We start from the raw sequence: 9,533 nt of genomic DNA on the forward strand, positions 1-9,533 counted from the left end.
TTACCAGAAAAATTGAAAAAACGGTAAGCCTATAGCCCAGGAAAATAATGTCTCAGCGAGGTTCAATAATTTGTCTCGAAAGCGCTGGTTCTTCGCGTAAATCACTCCCAGCGCACGTCCTGAGGCCGATTCACCCGATAAATGAACAAATAGGGCTAGAATAATTTTCCAGAAAAATTGAAAAAACGGTAAGCCTATAGCCCAGGAAAATAATGTCTCAGCGAGGTTCAATAATTTGTCTCTAAAGCGCTGGTTCTTCGCGTAAATCCCTCCCAGCGCACGTGCTGAGGCGGGTTTACCCGATAGATAAACAAATAGGGGTAGAATAATTTTCTTGAAAAATAAAAAAAACGTAAACCTATGAAAAATCTCTCAGCCGATAAGTTCTCTCGAAAGCGCTTATTCTTCACGTACATCACTCGAAATGTAAACGTGTAAGCACAGAATAATTTTCTAAAAGAATGTTTAAGAAACGGTAAGCTTATAGCTGGGACCTCCGGGAGGTATGAAGCGGGAGGGGGGATTTGCGGGGTGCTAAAATTGCATATGGAGATTGGTATACATACGTAGGAACGGCCTCCCTGCACATTTCAACGGCCACCAAATGTTTTGTTTGTTGCCTTTGTCGGGGCGCTAACGCTTCCACCGCTCAGCGCCACGGCGCCAAATGCAACAGGCATCCACCCTCAGGATACCCGAAAGATAGGGAGAGTCATAGTGTGCACAGAGGCATAGAGGTTCCTCTTATTCACCACATTGCGATAACCGAGAGTAGAGCCGGGTCCCATAATCACCCGAAGCCACCTAAGTCCCTGTGCTGCTTCGGCACCGCTGTTAATGCGCACATTGACGATGCAGACGCCGGTGCTAATACTCAATCTACGCGTAGAGTCGACCTTGGCGCTTATAGACCCTTACAGCCACGGTGCCCCATAGTTTTTTTTATTCTTCAGTGGTGTAGGTACCATGGTTCGAGCCACGGTAGTTACGTATGATTTACGAACTGAACATGTTACCCACTCGGCAACCTGAACGGCACAACCACCGCCTTGTATTCGTCAACCAGTAGCTTGTGCAGATGGGCCGTTATCATGCCCCACATTCTCCCCGTTCAGTCTGCACATGAATTACAGTGCCTAGTGCCACCGAATCGTAATATACCCTTGAAGCATTTTAATCTAGATATCCGTGACGTAGTTCGACACGTGATACGTCACTGGGCAATGAGGTCTCCTAATTTCCGCAGAGCCACGTTACGGAACCTCAGTTGGTCAAGATTATTCCTTATGCCTCCCAGTGTGATTGTGGTTCCATATAATTAATAATATTTATTTCTAATCAACCTATGTTCATCATCATCACATTTTTATTTCCACTGCAGGACAAAGGTTTGCAGAGTGGGCTTGTTGGTAATGCGTCTTCAAAGGGTGTACGGTAGCACGATTAAAAGACGGGGCAAAAGAAGAACTGTTGCGGACGTCCTACTAAAACTAATACCAGAGCAGTGCGAAGGAGACATGCTTATTAGAGTACTAGCAACTCATCGTGCGACATTGCCTCATGCTTCCGTAATGACTTCACACACGCAAATACACACACACACACACACACACACACACACACACACACACACACACACACACACACACACACACACACACTCACACACAAAGACGATGTCTCGATGCACCAACTTTAGTTAGTGGGGCGGTTTATTCAGTCCACATTTTTGGTTTCATGAAGAAAACAAAATACGGTAATGTTATACATCTCCTGGAAAGTATACACGTCAGCCCTTGTAGCCCTCTTTATGTGACGATGAGAACGTCTCTGGTATATGCTGTTTTCTGTCCGTTTTCAGCTTTTCAACATCACAGACACGCGCACCACATGGTCCTTCGAACCGGATGTACACACGCGCACAATTTCACGCACGACGCAGTCTGCTCTGCTCCGATGACCGGTACATCGCGTCGATGTACCGCTGGTACAAGCTTTGCAGGGGCTTCCTACGAATCTTATACGTGGCTGTCACAAGCCCCGAGTCCGGCGTCCATTCTTCGGCGCACAGTTTCAACCTTGCCGGAACCTCTGTCTTCAAGAGGTCGCTTGAGTGTACGTACGCCAAAATCTATTCCTCGGCGACCTTGGCCACCTCGGTGTCCTGACACAGTTCTCTCAGTGAGGCGTTGGACACGTCTTCGCCCCTGCCCAGGTCTCGCGCAATGAGCTGGATACGTTTGTAGTTGGGAGTCACGAACGCCACGAGATATGCATGCAGTGAGTTGCCGTACACGAACAAGTTGTCGACGAGTGGGCATGTCTTCAGCACCGATTCGACGCGACCCAGCGAGATGTGCTCGTCGAACTGCAGCTTGACCAGGTCCTTCTTGCGATCCACGATCCTGAGCGTTCCGTCGGGAAAGATCTCTGCGATGTCTCCCGACTAGAACCAGCGGATGCCGCCTTCCTCCTTGAATGACTCTTTCATGAGCTCGTCGTTCTTGAAGTAGCCCTTGGCAACGCAGGGTCCACCGAAGACCATCTCGCCGCGAGGGTTGGGCTTGTCCGTCGTCCGGTAGTTGCCTTCGTCCCAGTCAACTACCTTGATGTAGCAGCCGGAAAGTGACGGACCCACGCGGTTTTCCCTGGTGTTGTCGGCGTTCATGATACTCGCCACGGCGCAGGTTGCGACAGTCCATGCAGGCCCTCCCGAACCGTCGCTTGTAACTTGACAGGGGGGCCGAGCCGCCGGCGAAGACCTTCAGGTTGGGGCCCAACAATAGGTGCACATGCTTGAAGACTAGCTGGTTGAGGAACGGGGTGTCGAAGCCGAGGTCGAGCCAGAAGTTCTTATACTGGGCGGCGTAGTCAAACAGGGCCTTGAAAATGGGTCCCTTCGACGCGGCGACCTCATTGACGCCCTTGCGAAGGCCGTCTGGTATGAGAGGCACGCAGACAAATATAGTAGGCTGCAGAAGGGTCACGTCTCCTTGGCAACCCTTGGCCACGGCGCTGGAGTTGTCGGTGATGTCCAGCGGGAACGAGTAGACGATGCGCGCACTGGCACCCAAGAGAAGCATTTCGGTCGGCAGCTCGGGCATGTGAGCCATGGGCAGGTAGGCGAGATAGACGTCGTCACTAGTGTACGCCCCATACTGGTCGCACATGATGACGAAGTCGTTCATGGCTGAGACGAGGTTCCTGTGCTGACGAGCCGCTGGCGAACATGACGATCGCGACGTCGTCCGGCGAGGGCGAGCACTCCTCGAGTTCGCGGTCGGCACCCTTTTCCTCGAGGCTTGAGAATGCAATGACCTGCGAGAAGGTTCGTGAAATTTCAGCGAATTAGATAAGTCCTACCGTGAACAAGAGAGGCATCCGGCTATCAGTTAAGCACGAACACTGTCGCTCTACAATTAAAGAGAGAGATAGAGAGAGAATCGAAAGAAAACAGAAAAAGTATGGCAATTATTTGAAATAAAAGATCCGGTTTGCTGCACTGGACTGGGCTACGGGAGTGGGAGGGAAGGAAGGATAATATGGGCATTGACACAGAGCACACGCACACGATCACAGCCGTTCGTAGAACCTAGAATAACACTTCATAAAACAACACTACGGTTGAGAAGAGGCTAAGGAACGGTTACCGAGCAATGGAATAAAATATGATCATCGTAACGTTAAGAGACAGGAAACGGCGGGATGCATTAGAGAGCAAACGGGGCTAGCTGATAGGAAGTCGTGCTAAACGGGGGTTACGTGATATGCACATCCATGGCATGGAAAGACAGCCGTACATTCCTAAAAAGGTTTGCACTCTTTGGAGCTTATTTTGTCCCACAACGATAATTGTCATCTGTCTTGCCTGCGTATCCTTACTTGTAAACTCTGTGCTTGCTACTTTCCTGTCGAGAATGCGATGTTAGGCTGATAACGCGCATGCCAGACCGGGTGCGCAGCGTTAAGGTAAAGAAATGTTGGCAAGATAGATGATGACTATTGTTGCGAGACAAGGTAAACCCCAAGTGGTGAAAACGTTTTTAGGAGTATACAAAACACGAACACAAACAGGTAAGGTCGCGCTTATGAGAAATATCGTTCTGGCACATGCCTGCATAAGCTCTCCAGTATCTTGCGTAAGCAGAATTCAGTGCCCTTCCACTGTGAAAAAAGATGAGATGACCAAAGAAGAGATGAATACTACTACTACTACTACTACTACTACTACTACTACTACTACTACTACTACTACTACTACTACTACTACTACTAATAATAATAATAATAATAATAATAATAATAATAATAATCCTGACTACGCCCACTGCATGGCAAAGGCCTCTCCCATACTTCTCGAACTACCCCGGTCATGTGCTAATTGTGGCCATGTTGTCCCTGCAAACTTCTTAATCTCATCCGCCCACCTAACTTTCTGCCGCCCCCTGCTACGCTTCCCTTCTCTTGGAATCCAGACCATAACCCTCAATGACCAGCGGTTATCTTCCATCCTCATTACATGTCCTGCCCATGCCCATTTCTTTTTCTTGATTTCAACTAAGATGTCATTAGCTCGCGTTTGTTCCCTCACCCAATCTGTTCTTTTCTTATCCCTTAACGTTACGCCTATCATTCTTCTTTCCATAGCTGCTTGCGTCGTCCTCAATTTAAGTAGAACCCTTTTCGTAAGCCTCCAGGTTTCTGCCCCGTAGGTGAGTACTGGTAAGACACAGCTGTTATACATTTTTTTAGGGATAATAGCAACCTGCTGTTCATGATCTGAGAATGCCTGCCAAACGCACCCCAGCCCATTTTTATTCTTCTGATTATTTCAGTCTCATGACCCGAATACGCCGTCACTACCTGCCCTAAGAAGATGTATTCCCTTACCACTTCCAGTGCCTCGCTACGTATTGTAAACTGCTGTTCTCTTCCTGAATGTTAAATATTAGTTTTCTGCAGATTAATTTTTAGACCCACCCTTCTGCTTTGTCTCTCCAGATCAGTGAGCATGCATTGCAATCGGTCCCCCGAGTTACTAAGCAAGGCAATATCAGCAGCGAATCGCCAGTTACTAAGGTATTCTCCATTAACCTTTCTGAATACCTCCTGTACAGACGCTGTGAATAGCATTGGAGAGATCGTATCTCCATGCCTGACGCCCTTCTTTATTGGGATTTTGTTGCTTTCTTTATCGAGGACTATGGTGGCTGTGGAGCCGCTATAAATATCTTTCAGTATTTTTACTACGGCTCCTCTACACCCTGATTCCGTAAAGCCTCCATGACTGCTGAGGTTTCGACTGAATCAAAAGCTTTCTCGTAATCAATGAAAGCTATATATAAGGGTCGGCTATATTCTGCACATTTCTCTATCACCTGATTGATAGTGTGAATATGGTATATTGTTGAGTAGCCTATACGAAATCCTGCCCGGTCTTTTGGTTGACAGAAGTCTAAGGTGTTCCTGATCCTATTTGCGATTAGCTTAGTAAATACTTTGTAAGGAATGGAAAGTAAGCTGATCGGTCTATAATTTTTCAAGTCTTTGGTGTCCCTTTTCTTATGGGTTAAGATTATGTGGTGAAGAGAGCGGTGAATGTGGGCTCCTTAATGGCGAACTGAATCTCCGCTGCGGGTGTTCCCGGGAATGCATTATCTTCAGGATCGGCCCACGTATGGGGAGTGCTTAACGCCTGCTTCGCCTCCGCCGCGGGTGCACTATCTCCTGCACTATCTCCTGGATCGGATCACGTAAGGGGAGTTTTTTGCTTACGACACGAAAATTTCCTTCTACAGGATAGGTATACAGCTTCGTTGTAAAACGTCACATGTATTATCAACGACAGCTGCTGCACTGGTAGCCCTGCGTGTGGCTCTTCATTTAATTCAGGAGGAACCACACCATGCATGGTCAATATTCTGTGATTCCAAGGCCGCCCTACAGAGTGTACTCTCAGCACTGCGCCATGGTTCACATGAGCAGCTCGTCGCGGGGATCAGAGAAGTCCACCATCACATAGTTGACGAAGTACATGATATATCAGTGGTTCCCAAGTAACTGTGGCATACATGGCAATGATCGAGCGGACGCAGCTGCCCGATCGGCCCACGACGGCGTCAACTGCGTTGTCATTCCTCTTTCGAGAGCCGAAGCAGCGAAAAAGAACTTTCTGCACTTGCGCATGAATTAACCTTAGCTCAACGGAATTCATCAATTCACAAGCGCACGCCTCCATACCCTGAACCTTAGTTTACAGCTCCGTATTCCGCCCGACCTTCCACGACGTAACCGCACCCTTATAGTCCCTCTGTGACTCGGAGTAGCATTTTCAAAATCCGTTGTCCTTTCTTATCGGAGTGGCGAACAGCCCACTTTGCGACTGCTGCTTGTGCAACTAAACAATCGCACACCTTCTTTATGAATGCCCTCGTTTCAACCCGCAAAGAGCAGCACCTTGAGCCACCATAGACCAATTGGACAAGCGCCCAATAACGGAAAACAACATCCTTGGAAGGTGGCCTACGCGAACAACAGCGAGATCCCATATTAAGGCGCTGCTGCATTACTTAAAAGACACGAGACTTTGTGACAAATTGTGAAAGTACATTGTGTGACGTAGAATTGGACGGTGACATTGCGTAACACTAGGAACGCCTTCGCAGACTGCGTGACAGTGCCCACAGAAACAGCTCTGCATCGTGCGTGTGCGTGTGTGTGTGTGTGTGTGTGCGTGCGTGCGTGCGTGCGTGTGTGTGTGTGTTGTTCTTTTTTCTTGTACTTTCTTTTGCCCTGGAGATAACGAAGATAACGAAGAAATTATCTCCGGAGCGAACCGGAGATAATGTCTGCTTAATCTCCCTGGCTTTCCTTTGCCCTCTCTCTCTCCCTGCCCTCTCTCTCTCTCCTCTCTCTCTCACCATTATTGCTCGGGATGCCTTCGAGTCTACCTGCCCGGACTACACATCGGTTAGGAGCTTAGATCACATGCCCTGGCGGTGCCCCTCCTTACGGCGACCCAATCAAGTCACCGAGGAGGAGTGGAGCTCTGCCATCAAGAGTTCCGAGCTTCTCCCACAACTCCGGGCAGTCCAGAGAGCCCACGATGCGGCGGTGAGGCTAGGCCTCCCCGTGGTGCTGCTTTAAGGGCTGCGCTCCTCAGGACCTCAATAAAGTTCTTTGTCTGTCTGTCTCTCTCTCTCTCTTTCTCGGTAGACTTGGGTGCTCTTGCCTGAAACAAAACAAAAGCAAAAAAAATATATATAACACAGACAGTACCTCTATATTGTTTATCGATCACTTTGCGTCACCGGCGGTAGACGATTATGTCCAGCGAATGACAAAGGCTCAACCTTCCTGCACAAAGGCTTCACAATCCTGAACCACCTCGCTCTTCACTGCTTTTAAATTACTCAATACCATGGAGCAGGCTAGGTGGCATTCCATAAGCAGCAGAGTTGAAGCGCGAGCTGTAGACGGGGTCGACTAGAACAGACACGGAAAATCAATTGTTCTGACGTGCCTTGGTCGACCCCCGTCTTTCGCGCTTCAACGCTGCTCATTATAAACTTCAACTGTAGCTGCCTCTGTGGCAACGTCAACCGCGCAGGGCCCATCATGTAACGGAACATTTTCGATCCTTGTCGGTAGGGCTCGATTTACTTGTCGAACCATATTACAGAACACGTTCAGGTTACTACTGCGCGAAGAAAAACGGGTACAAGGGAGAGGAAGCACACAACACATGCGCAGACTCGCAACTGGTTTAATCTGAAGGGTAGTACAAACCAATAATTTCTTGACGCCTCTTGCATTATGGAAGTAAAAGTTAAGGTCTAGTGAGTATAGGAAGCAGGTGTTTTACTTATGTTGTGAGCTATTTTTAGAAAAATTCTTGCAAATTACAATATTTAAGAAACTCGCCCATCTAGTTTAAATATCTGCGTAAGCAATCCAAACAGAAATATAAGAATTTTTTGAAGTTCACCTAACACTAAATTTAAAGCGGACAAAATTGATATACACAGCGCTCTAAGTATATCCGTGATTAGGACTTTTGCAAAAATCTCGTACACATTGCAACACTTTAACGTAAGCTGTAAATTTATATATAAAATTTTTCCACTTGAGACGCTATAGCGTGACAAGAATTTTCGCAAAAGGCCTCGCAAATGTAACGATTTAACTTAAGTGTACGTCGCGAATGTCAAAGTGTTTATTGACAGGCTACGAAAGGAGTGAGAGGTCGAACTCGGCGCGGTATTCAAAACCCTGCGACCAGTCAGATTGAAGTAGTAAAGGCAAGGCGCAGAAGACCAGGACTCAGGAAGAAGAACACAAATGACAGTCCTGTCGTTTGTGTTCTTCTTTTTGAGTCCCGGTCTTCTGCGTCTTGCCTTAACTACTTCAAGCATGAACCAACTAGCCCAAGCAAGAGTTTTACTTGAGCAGTCAGAACCGGCCCCATGCGTAAAACGCTGGTGATGCGCCTGACTAACCGGCACTTCTTCGTTACCTTTCATACGCTGGAGGTGCGCCGGGCTAACCGGCGTTTATTCTTCATTACACAAGCTACAAATTTGTATCTCACATTTGTCCGCTTGAGACGCTAGTGATGAGTAGAATTTTCGCAGGAACCTCGCAAACGTGTTAACAATTTAACGTAAGCTCTAAATTCCTATATCAGAGCAGTCAGCTTCCTTTCCCCAGCACAAGGTAGCCAGCCGGTATTTACACTGGCTAACCTCCCTGTCTTTCCTTCCCTTTTGTCTCTCTCTCTCTTGAGGTGCTAGCCGGTATTCCAAAAAGAATACAGCTGAAAGACGGGGTCGACCAGGACAATCACGGAAACGCCATTGTTCGTATCTGCCACGGTCATTTCCGTTTATATTTCTCTCTTGAACGCCACTCGCTAGCTTCCTCAGTTATTCATATCCCTGTGGCAACGTCAAACGCACTAGTTATGAACCAGAAAAAAATCTAACTTCTTCAGTTTACCTATTTGCTCGTCAACTCACCTTAAGTAGACTCTTAACGAGTAACGCAATAAACCATGACACGTGGCGAAAGAGAACTCGGAGAACACTGGGGAGAGCCAGTGGAGATAGAGGGGAAGAATAAAGAACTTAGAAATGGCGACGTGACGCTTATTTGATGTGTTTGATATGTGGTGGGCTTATTACATATTTTGGCACAGCCGACAAGTGAACGAAGATGTGGAATACTTTTTTCGTGGAGAAGTACAACGACCGGGTCGTATTTAAAGGCTACCAATAAGTTCAGGATGGTTCTACGGTCGCCCTCCCTGTGGACAGAACAACGGGTGAGCTCTTGGATCTTGTTCTGGATCGAGCTTCTGAGTCGCCCGATGACCTTGTTCAATGAGTTTTGGCGAAGGTGAATATCCCAGTAGTAGTATTTAACCAGATGATACTTGGACGACCATTCGGTCTTGCAGCGTCATATGACAAGATATCAACAATTCCTTCACGACAAAGCGATGCAATAACAACAATTTTCGCAACACAATGCCA

The 9,533-nt window shown here is 47.5% G+C and overlaps 1 pseudogene; it reads right to left on the reverse strand.

Annotated features, from left to right (window-relative positions):
- Positions 1–2,131: 2,131 nt before the first annotated feature.
- Positions 2,132–3,188, reverse strand: LOC139047505 (long-chain-fatty-acid--CoA ligase 4 pseudogene; annotated as a pseudogene).
- Between the last annotated feature and the right edge of the window lie 6,345 nt (positions 3,189–9,533).

This window comes from Dermacentor albipictus, chromosome 7 (genome assembly GCF_038994185.2).
Source record: "Dermacentor albipictus isolate Rhodes 1998 colony chromosome 7, USDA_Dalb.pri_finalv2, whole genome shotgun sequence".
Taxonomy (NCBI): Eukaryota; Metazoa; Arthropoda; class Arachnida; order Ixodida; family Ixodidae; genus Dermacentor; species Dermacentor albipictus.